The following is an 8,947-nucleotide window of genomic DNA, read 5'->3' as shown; positions in this document are numbered from 1 at the left end:
ATTAAGTGCATCAAATTCAGAATCTGAAGAAGAGATGGTGAATCCACCCTGCCTGATGAAGGAGTATGTGTGTCCTACCATTGGAACGTCGCCCTCCTGGATTGTTTTGAGTGCTGTAGCGAGGAATTATGAGTTGAAGAGTACCCATTTTCATATGCTTCCTTTATGCCATGGGATGGCCACTGAAGATCCATTGACAGTTATTTGAGATTTTTACTCAACCGTGAAAACGTTTTCTTTGTAGGGTTTCATTGAACATCAATTGAGGATAAGATGTTTTCCATATACATTGAAGGACGTAGCAAATAGTTGGTTCATGTTATTGGCACCAACTTCACTTAACACTTGGGACGCAGCCTATAACAAGTTCATAGGTAAATTTTATTCTCATGCGATGACTGCAGAACTAAGAGGTAAAATTCTACTTTCTCTCAACTTGATGGTGAGCCATTCCATTAAGCGTGGGAAAGATTTAAATTGTTTTTAGTTCAATGTCCACATCATAGATACCCTTTAGAATTGTTGAATCAGTTTTTCTATGATAGACTTACTGTTCAATTAAAAACAACTTTAATTCCTCCGCATGTGCACATGTCGCTTTTGTAGTAAAGTGCACAAGTAAGGGTCAATCCCACAGAGAGTTAAGCTATCACTTAATTTAATACTATGCAAAAACAACTAAAATAATGAAATCAAGTGAGACAATAAAATTACCCAACAATTTAATAAAATCTAAATTTACTAAAATTCAATTAAGAAAAACAATAATACTAAAATAACAACTAAGATAAAAAAGATATCTAAATAAGTGATCAACAATAAGAAATGGTCTAGTGTATCCAATTTCACCACAATTATCCTACTTTATATTATTAATCTAACCTATGTTTATCAATCCAAATCTTAGGGTCGATACTTACTTAGGTAAGGTCGTCCCGTGGCCAACCGGATCAACCTAATGTTTTCATAATTCAAAGTAGCTAGTGGCGTATAGCCTAGTCTAAATACAAAAACCCATTATGCATAAAAGTACCAAAATGAACACAAACCAACTCACATCTGTCGAGGGCATCACACAAACATAAATCAATTATTCATCAGAGTAATCTGAGATTAGCTAATGACGTATAGCCTAAGCCCAACTCATATAGCCAATCAATCAACTATTAAACACGATCAAACATCAACAACGATCAAAGATCAAGAGATATTCAAGATTAGCTAGTGGTGTGCAGCCTAACCTTGACTCAAACAACCATTCAACTGTAAATCAAAGGCAATCATGCAATAATAACGATGAATCAACTCAATAAACATAAATGAACAAAATTAAGATACCATTGGATCAATTAAACATTCAATTAAACAATAAACGTAAGCTAGTCTAATTAGATTACATTGGATACAATAGGAAAGAGTTTAACTACTCATAAATACAAGAAAACAAACCTTAATCTTACCCTTCTATATTTGGATGCAAAATCCACTCAAGATGATCAAGGTTTAGCTTTACACAATCAATCACTCTCTCCTAAGCCTCCAAAGTTGAAAAAGTGTTTGATAAAACCTAATATATCTCAAAATCGGAGTAAAGTTGCCTTTCTATAGTTTTTAGGCATAATTGTAAATAATGGTCACCAAAATTAGGGTTGAAAATGCGGAGTTTTTCCAAATATAGCAATTTGCGCTGTGGCGCACTTGAATTGTGCCACGGCGTGGGTCCAAGCGATTTTTCCTTCGATAAAAACCCTATCACACTATGGCGCAGATGAATTGCGCCATGGCGCAATTTGGATTTCGCCAACTTTATGCCGCAGCTCGATGGTTCTTCGTTGGGGCGTAATTTCAGTTTCGTCGTCTTCACATTGCGATGCAGAAAAGTGCGCTGCAACGCAGATGTAGAATTTCACTATTTTCTCACTTGCCTTGATTTATCTACACTCAATGGGTCCAAGATGTCCAAACACCAACACAAGCACGAATAATCCATCTTTTTGCACCTGAATACCTAAAAACACAACAAAACCTGTGATTTCAGGAGATAACAAAACAAGTAAGGAAACTCATCCTAAATGATGCGTTAAACCTTGAATTTCTTATAATTTCACCCCCAAATCACAAAATAAATCTACATTTTCAGCACTTAACACTAACATAAGCATGCTAGGCCATAGTTTATAATGTTGAGGGTGGTGCCTTGGGAGAAAAGACTACAGAGGAGACATACGAGTTGTATGAGATGCTTGACGCCTAATCACAATAGAAGAATGTTAGAATGTAACGCCCACATCGAGGTATGTATTTTCACTTATGCCTTAATACCCTTAGTTAAATTTTATTAAAGTTATCTTGAAAAAGTGTGAAGAAAATCCCTTAAACTTTCATTGCATTATTGCATCTAAACATGTGAATTTAGAAAGAATTATAAGCATGAACCATCTACATGCATACATACTCATGAGAGCATGAAAAAGCATTAAAGAATATTAAAGAGTAAATATAAGGAAATGAGAATATTAAAGAAATTCAAATCTGAGAAAGAACAAAGAAGAATAGAGAAGTGTGATGTAAGGAAAGAAATTCAGCATTAAAGCAACGGAGAGAGAAGGGTAGCATAACAGGTTTACTTACTGAGCAATTAGTGCTCACCCCGTTGTTTTCAATGTTTTTGTAGGTAGTAGGTGAGATGTAGTTGCATGGAACGTCAAGAAGCAGAAGGTTTTGGTGACACTATCGAGTTACTATTTTGTGACTTTATTATATTATGCAAATATTTGTATATAAAGAAAAATTAGTTATGGGCCCATTATTTTATACTCATCTACATGTATATTTTCTTATATATATCTAGTGAGTTTTAATGTTATTTTCCGATTATACTAGCTAGAGAGAAAGTATTACATTTTTGGTATCAGAGCAAAGGTTTTGGGATTTGACAGTGTGCCTCTCCCATCGCATTGATGTTTCGTAGCCGACCGCTGTAAGTTATTTCTTTCCTTACTTGTAGTAGATGAGTTAATTGAGTTGACTAAAAGTGTTGGTGTTATGTAGATGAGACGTAGAACCTGAGCAAGCAGTAGGAAGGAAATAAGTACGGGTGAACCTTCCATCCCTCCAGAATCTACTTCCCCTGTCCTCGATGAAGCGAGGATCTATAATATTATATAGCAAGTCTTGGTAGAGAATCGAGGAGGCTCTATACTAGAGAGAGTTGAGACCTCAATTATTGTACCGACCCCCAGAGAGGAGAGAGAGAGGTCGATACCCCTAGTAGTGCAGAATTGTATTAAGCCGATATATGGGTTGCCTAGCCAACATCAACTGTTAGAATTTAGGGGTGCTGCGGACCCAATAGTGGCAGATGAGTGGTTTAAATCAGTGGAGCGTACGACAACACTTTTCCCTATGATAGACTGGGAGAAGATTCAGTATGCCAGTTTCCTATTTAGGGGTGATGCCCGTATATGGTGGGAATTGATAGAGGATACTCATGATATAGCCTTGATGACCTAGGGAGATTTCAGAAGATTGTTTGAGGCAGAATATAGAACAGTTGATCGAGTCCATGAAAAGATTCAGGAGTTTATTAATTTACAACAAGGGACAGGCTTAGTGAAAGAATATTCAGTGAAATTTAATTCCCTAGCAAGGTTTGCGCCAAGTGTAGTGAGTACACCAAAATTGAGGAGGGATAATTTCGTGCATGGGCTAAAACCAGGAATAGCCCGAGATGTGATGGCCGGTGCTGAACCCCCTCAGACATACAGTGAAGCTTTGGAACGAGACTTACGCACATAAATATTTGTGAATAAGCTAACCCCAGCAACTCCATCAATAGTAGCCCCTAGTGTTCCACCTTTTGCTCCATAGAGAGACAGAGCTGATGCCCCCACTGATAGAGAGGTGAGAAATAAGAGAAGATTCCAACCTAAGAAGAATATGAGGGATTGACAGAATAAAAGGCAGAGAACTATTGAAGTTCCCCAGTGGAAGAAGTGTGGAAGAAATCATTCTAGGGAGTGTCATAGAGATTTTGGCCAAAATTTATGTTATAGATGCCAACAGCCAGGGCATATGATGAGAGATTGCAAAGCCCCTCCTGCACCTGCAGCGCAGACACCTAGAGGTACCAATGTTTGAGTGTTTACAGTAGCTCAGAGTGAAGCTGAAGCTAGCCCACCGTAGTTACCGGTCAGTTGTTATTTCATTCAGTTCCCCTTTATGCATTAATTGATTCTAGAGCCACACATTCATTTATTACACATGGGATTCTAGAGAGATTATGTTTGAAACCTATTAGAGTGGATTGTCCTATTAAGATAGAGTTACCAGATGATGTTAGTGTAGTAACTCAAGAGATACTTTCAAGGGAGTTCGTAGTGATCCATGGGAGGGAGTTGCCAGTGGATTTGCTAGTGTTTAATAAGCCCGATTTTGATGTTATTTTGGGCATGGATTTCCTGGGGAGATTTGGAGTAGAGATTGATTTTCGAAATAAGAAAGCCATATTTAATCTTGATGATGGAGATAAGTTTAATTTTGGTAAGGGTCACTAGCTTAGTATGTTAATTAGCAGTGTAAAGGCCAGAAAGTTGCTAAGAAAATGGTGCTCAAGGTATATTGCTCATGTAATGCATAGTAGTGATGTCCCACAACCAGAGATTCATAATGTGCCAATACTCCGAGAATTTTTAGATGTATTTCCGGAAGATTTGCCAGGTTTACCTCCAAAAAGAGAAGTAGAATTCAGTATTGAACTGGCACCAAGGACCGCACCAATTTCTAAAGCCCTTTATCGGATGGCCCCAACCAAGCTTCAAGAATTGAAAAAGCAACTTCAAGAACTCTTAGACAAGGGTTTTATTCGACCTAGCCATTCTCATTGGGGTTCTCCAATTTTGTTTGTGAAGAAGAAAGATGGGTCTCTACGGATATGTATAGATTACAAAGAGTTAAATAAAGTGACAGTGAAGAATAAATACCTGTTACCTCGTATAGATGATTTGTTTGATCAGCTGAAAGGAGTAGCCATGTTTTCAAAGATTGATTTGAGGTTAGGTTATCACCAAGTAAGGGTTGCAGAGCAAGATATTGCGAAGACTTCTTTTCGGACCAGATATGGGCATTATGAGTTTGTGGTGATGTCTTTTGGGTTAACCAATGCCCTAATAGTCTTTATGGTCTTAATGAACCAGGTGTTTTAGGATTGTCTTGATCGATTCATAATGGTATTTATTGATGATATCCTGGTTTATTCTAAGACAGAAGAGGAGCATGAAGAACACCTAAGATTTGTGCTACAGAGATTGCTAGATAAGAAGCTATTTGCCAAATTTTCTAAGTGTGAGTTTTGGCTAGATCAAGTTATCTTTCTAGGCCATACCGTCTCAAATGAGGGTATATCAGTGGATCCAAGTAAGGTAAAAGCAATTCTAGAATGGCAATAGCCAAAGACAGTAAAGAAAGTTAGAAGTTTCTTGGGGCTAGCAGGCTACTATAGGTGGTTTGTAGTAGGGTTTGCTTAGTTGGCTAAGCCGCTTACAACTCTCACCAAACAGAGAACACCTTTTATTTGGTCGAATGCCTGCGAAGAAAGTTTTCAAGAGTTAAAAAGAAGATTGACCACAGCTCTTATTCTTGTGTTACCACAGGAAGGTGTAGATTATGATATTTATGCAGATGCCTCATTTCAGGGACTTGGTGCAGTATTGATGCAGTTGGGTAGAGTAATAGCCTACGCTTCTCGTCAGTTAAAAGAGTATGAGAAGAGATACCCTACGCATGACCTAGAGTTGGCTATTGTAGTTGTTGCATTGAAAATATGGAGGCATTATTTGTATGGAGCAAAGAGTAATATTTATACGGATCATAAGAGTTTGAAGTACTTCTTCACCCAAAGAGAACTGAATATGAGGCAGAAGAGATGGTTAGAGCTGGTAAAGGACTATGATTGTAAAATTAAGTATTAACCTGGAAAAGCCAATGTAGTTGCTGATGCCTTGAGTAGAAAGGCCTACTTGTCTCAAATCACAAGACATAAAGAGTTATTGGGCGAGTTGATCAAGGACCAAATAGAGGTGATACCGGGAAGGCTTGCCAAGTTAGACATTTAGCCTACTTTGCTGGAAGAGATTAAAGAAAAACAAGTTGTTGATGAGTGGTGTCAGAAAATAAGTCCGTAAGTGATTGAGGGCAAGATATCAAAATTCCACCTGTTAAATGGTGTCCTCCATTTCCAAAATCGTATATGCATTCCTCAAGATGTTGAGTTGAAAAGAAAGATCCTTACAGAGGCTTATGATATACCACACACTGTTCATCCTGGAGGAACCAAGATGTATCAAGATTTAAAGAAAAGTTATTAGTGGCTAGGTATGAAGAAAGATATTGGAGATTATGTGAATAAGTGTTTGATTTGTCAACAGGTGAAAGCAGAACACCAAAGACCATCAGGTTTGCTTTAGCCACTCAACATTCCTGAATGGAAATGGGAAAGTATATCAATGGATTTTATTACAGGCCTTCCAAGAGTTCAAAGGGGGTATAATGCGATATGGTTGATAGTAGACAGATTAAAAAAATCATCCCATTTTCTTCCAGTAAAGGATAACACTACCTCAGATCAGTTGGCCTAGATCTATGTTAGGGAGATAGTAAGACTCCATGGTATGCCCAAGTCAGATAGAGATTCTAATTTGTTTCGGCTTTCTGGACTAGTCTACAGAGAAACTTGGGTACTAGATTGACATTTAGTACACCATACCATCCTCAGACAGATGACCAGACTAAGAGAACAAATCAGATACTTGAGGATATGTTGAAGGCATGCTGTATGGACTATAGTATGACTTGGCATGAGATGTTACCATTGGTGGAGTTTGCCTATAATAACAGTTATCAGTTTACAATTAAGATGGCTCCTTATGAGGCTTTGTATGGTAGACGATGTAGATATCCTTTGCATTGGGATGAGGTAGAAGAGAAAGATGAGTTACATACAGCTCTTGGGCCAAAGATAACCCAGAAAATGATAGAAGATATCCAGCTGATCCGACGTAGAATGAAGCAAGCTCAAGATAGACAAAAGAGCTATGCAGATTTAAAGAGAAAAGATGTGGAGTTTGAAGTGGGTGATAAAGTGTTTATTAAAGTTTCCCTATAAGCGGGTAATACGTTTTGGCGGCAAAGGAAAGTTAGCACCTAGATACATTGGCCCTTTTGAAATGTTTCAACGAGTTGGAAAGGTAGCTTATAAGTTGGTGCTACCACCTAATATGGATAGGGTGCACAATGTATTCCATGTTTTGATGCTCCACAGATATGTTAGTGATCCCTCCCATATACTAAAAGTACAAGAAGTGGACTTAGAAGAGAATCTCGTTTATGAGAAGCAACTAGTATAGATCTTAGACAGAAAGATTAAAGAGCTCCGAAACAAAGGTATTCCACTCGTAAAAGTCCTATGGAGGAATTATAAGGCAGAAGAAGCAACATGGGAGATAGAGGAAGATATGCGAAACCGCCATCCTGAGCTGTTCGTTTGAATTTCGGGGATGAAATTCTTGTAGGGGGGGAGAATTCTAACGCCCACATCAAGGTACGTAGTTTTACTTATGCCCTAATACCCTTAGTTAAATTTTATTAAAGTTATCTTGAAAAGGGGTGAAGAAAATCCCTTAAACTTTCATTAGGGGTAAAATGGTATTTTCACTCATATTTAGTTGAAAATGTGGGGAGTGAAAAGAGATAGAATTTCTTGGAGAATGCAATAAAAATGAGGGCATTATGGTAATTGACTAAGAGACATAAATGGAATTTCATAGAAAGTGCAAGGGTAAAATGGGAAACTACAAATAATATTTTGTTATATTAAGAGTTGAAGAATGAAACCCTAGCCATTCTTCCCCCACTTTCACGCCACCTTCAGCCCCAAATTCTCTCAATATCTTCAATTCTTTTTCAAGGGAAATTCATAGATTTTGGGTTTGATGGTTAGAACTTACCCATGAGAAGTAGTATTTGTGTATTTGATGCTTGATGAGAGTTTGGATGAACTATGGAAAAATTGGAGTAGAAATTATGGAGTGTGCAATTTGGATAGGTTTGGCGTTAATCTTGGCAGATTTTGTTCCAAATTTTGGTGACTTAGAAAAGAAGTAGAAGTGTAGCCAATTTAGAGCTTAGGTGTGCACATAAGTTGTTTGATGAAATGTCAAAGAGAAGTGCATGTATGAGTATGGTTATGTGTTATTTTGAGATGATCTAGTAGATAGTAGAGAATGACATGTTTGCATTCCATATTGCATCTAAACATGTGAATTTAGAAAGAATTATAAGCATGAACCATCTACATGCATACATACTCATGAGAGCATGAAAAAGCATTAAAGAATATTAAAGAGTAAATAGAAGGAAATTAGAATATTAAAGAAATTCAAATCTGAATTTTTTTTTTATTTAAACAAGTGTAAAAAGATAAAAAAACAGATGGTTGTTGCGATGGGGAACCCGTGAGTGACATAGCCCTGCATGCATGCCGCCTTTAGTGAACGGCCTCAGAATTTAGAAAGAAGAATTGTACAGTCCGTTCGAAGTGCATGTGGATGAGGACTGTACCCAGAATTAGAGAATACACTCACACGGCCAGGTGATGCGTGTTTTCTGCAACATGCAAAACTAGCAAGTGCACTAGTCGCTCAAGTAATAGAGTGATGGGTAGGATATCGTTCCCACGAGGACTGGTAGCAAAGCACTAAGTTCCTATGGTGTTAACAAGTTGAAGCACCCGAAAATCTTGGATTTGTGGGAGCAATTTGTAATTGAAAGAAAACAAAATAAAATCTAACAAGAAATTAATCTTAAAAGGGAAAACAAATGGACACAAAGATTCAATTTAAGTAAAACGGTAGGGTTTTGACTTCGTTCGGATTATTTATGGGTTATACCT

General features: G+C 37.5%; 1 non-coding gene across 1 annotated transcript; it reads right to left on the bottom strand.

Annotated features, from left to right (window-relative positions):
• Positions 1-403: 403 nt before the first annotated feature.
• On the bottom strand, positions 404-509 carry LOC116132425. The gene has a single exon (XR_004128408.1). It is a non-coding gene; the product is annotated as a small nucleolar RNA R71 (small nucleolar RNA).
• Positions 510-8,947: the final 8,438 nt, after the last annotated feature.

The sequence above is a fragment of the Pistacia vera genome, unplaced genomic scaffold, assembly GCF_008641045.1.
Source record: "Pistacia vera cultivar Batoury unplaced genomic scaffold, PisVer_v2 Contig251, whole genome shotgun sequence".
NCBI classification, from domain to species: Eukaryota; Viridiplantae; Streptophyta; class Magnoliopsida; order Sapindales; family Anacardiaceae; genus Pistacia; species Pistacia vera.
This window is presented reverse-complemented; position numbering and strand designations above follow the sequence as displayed.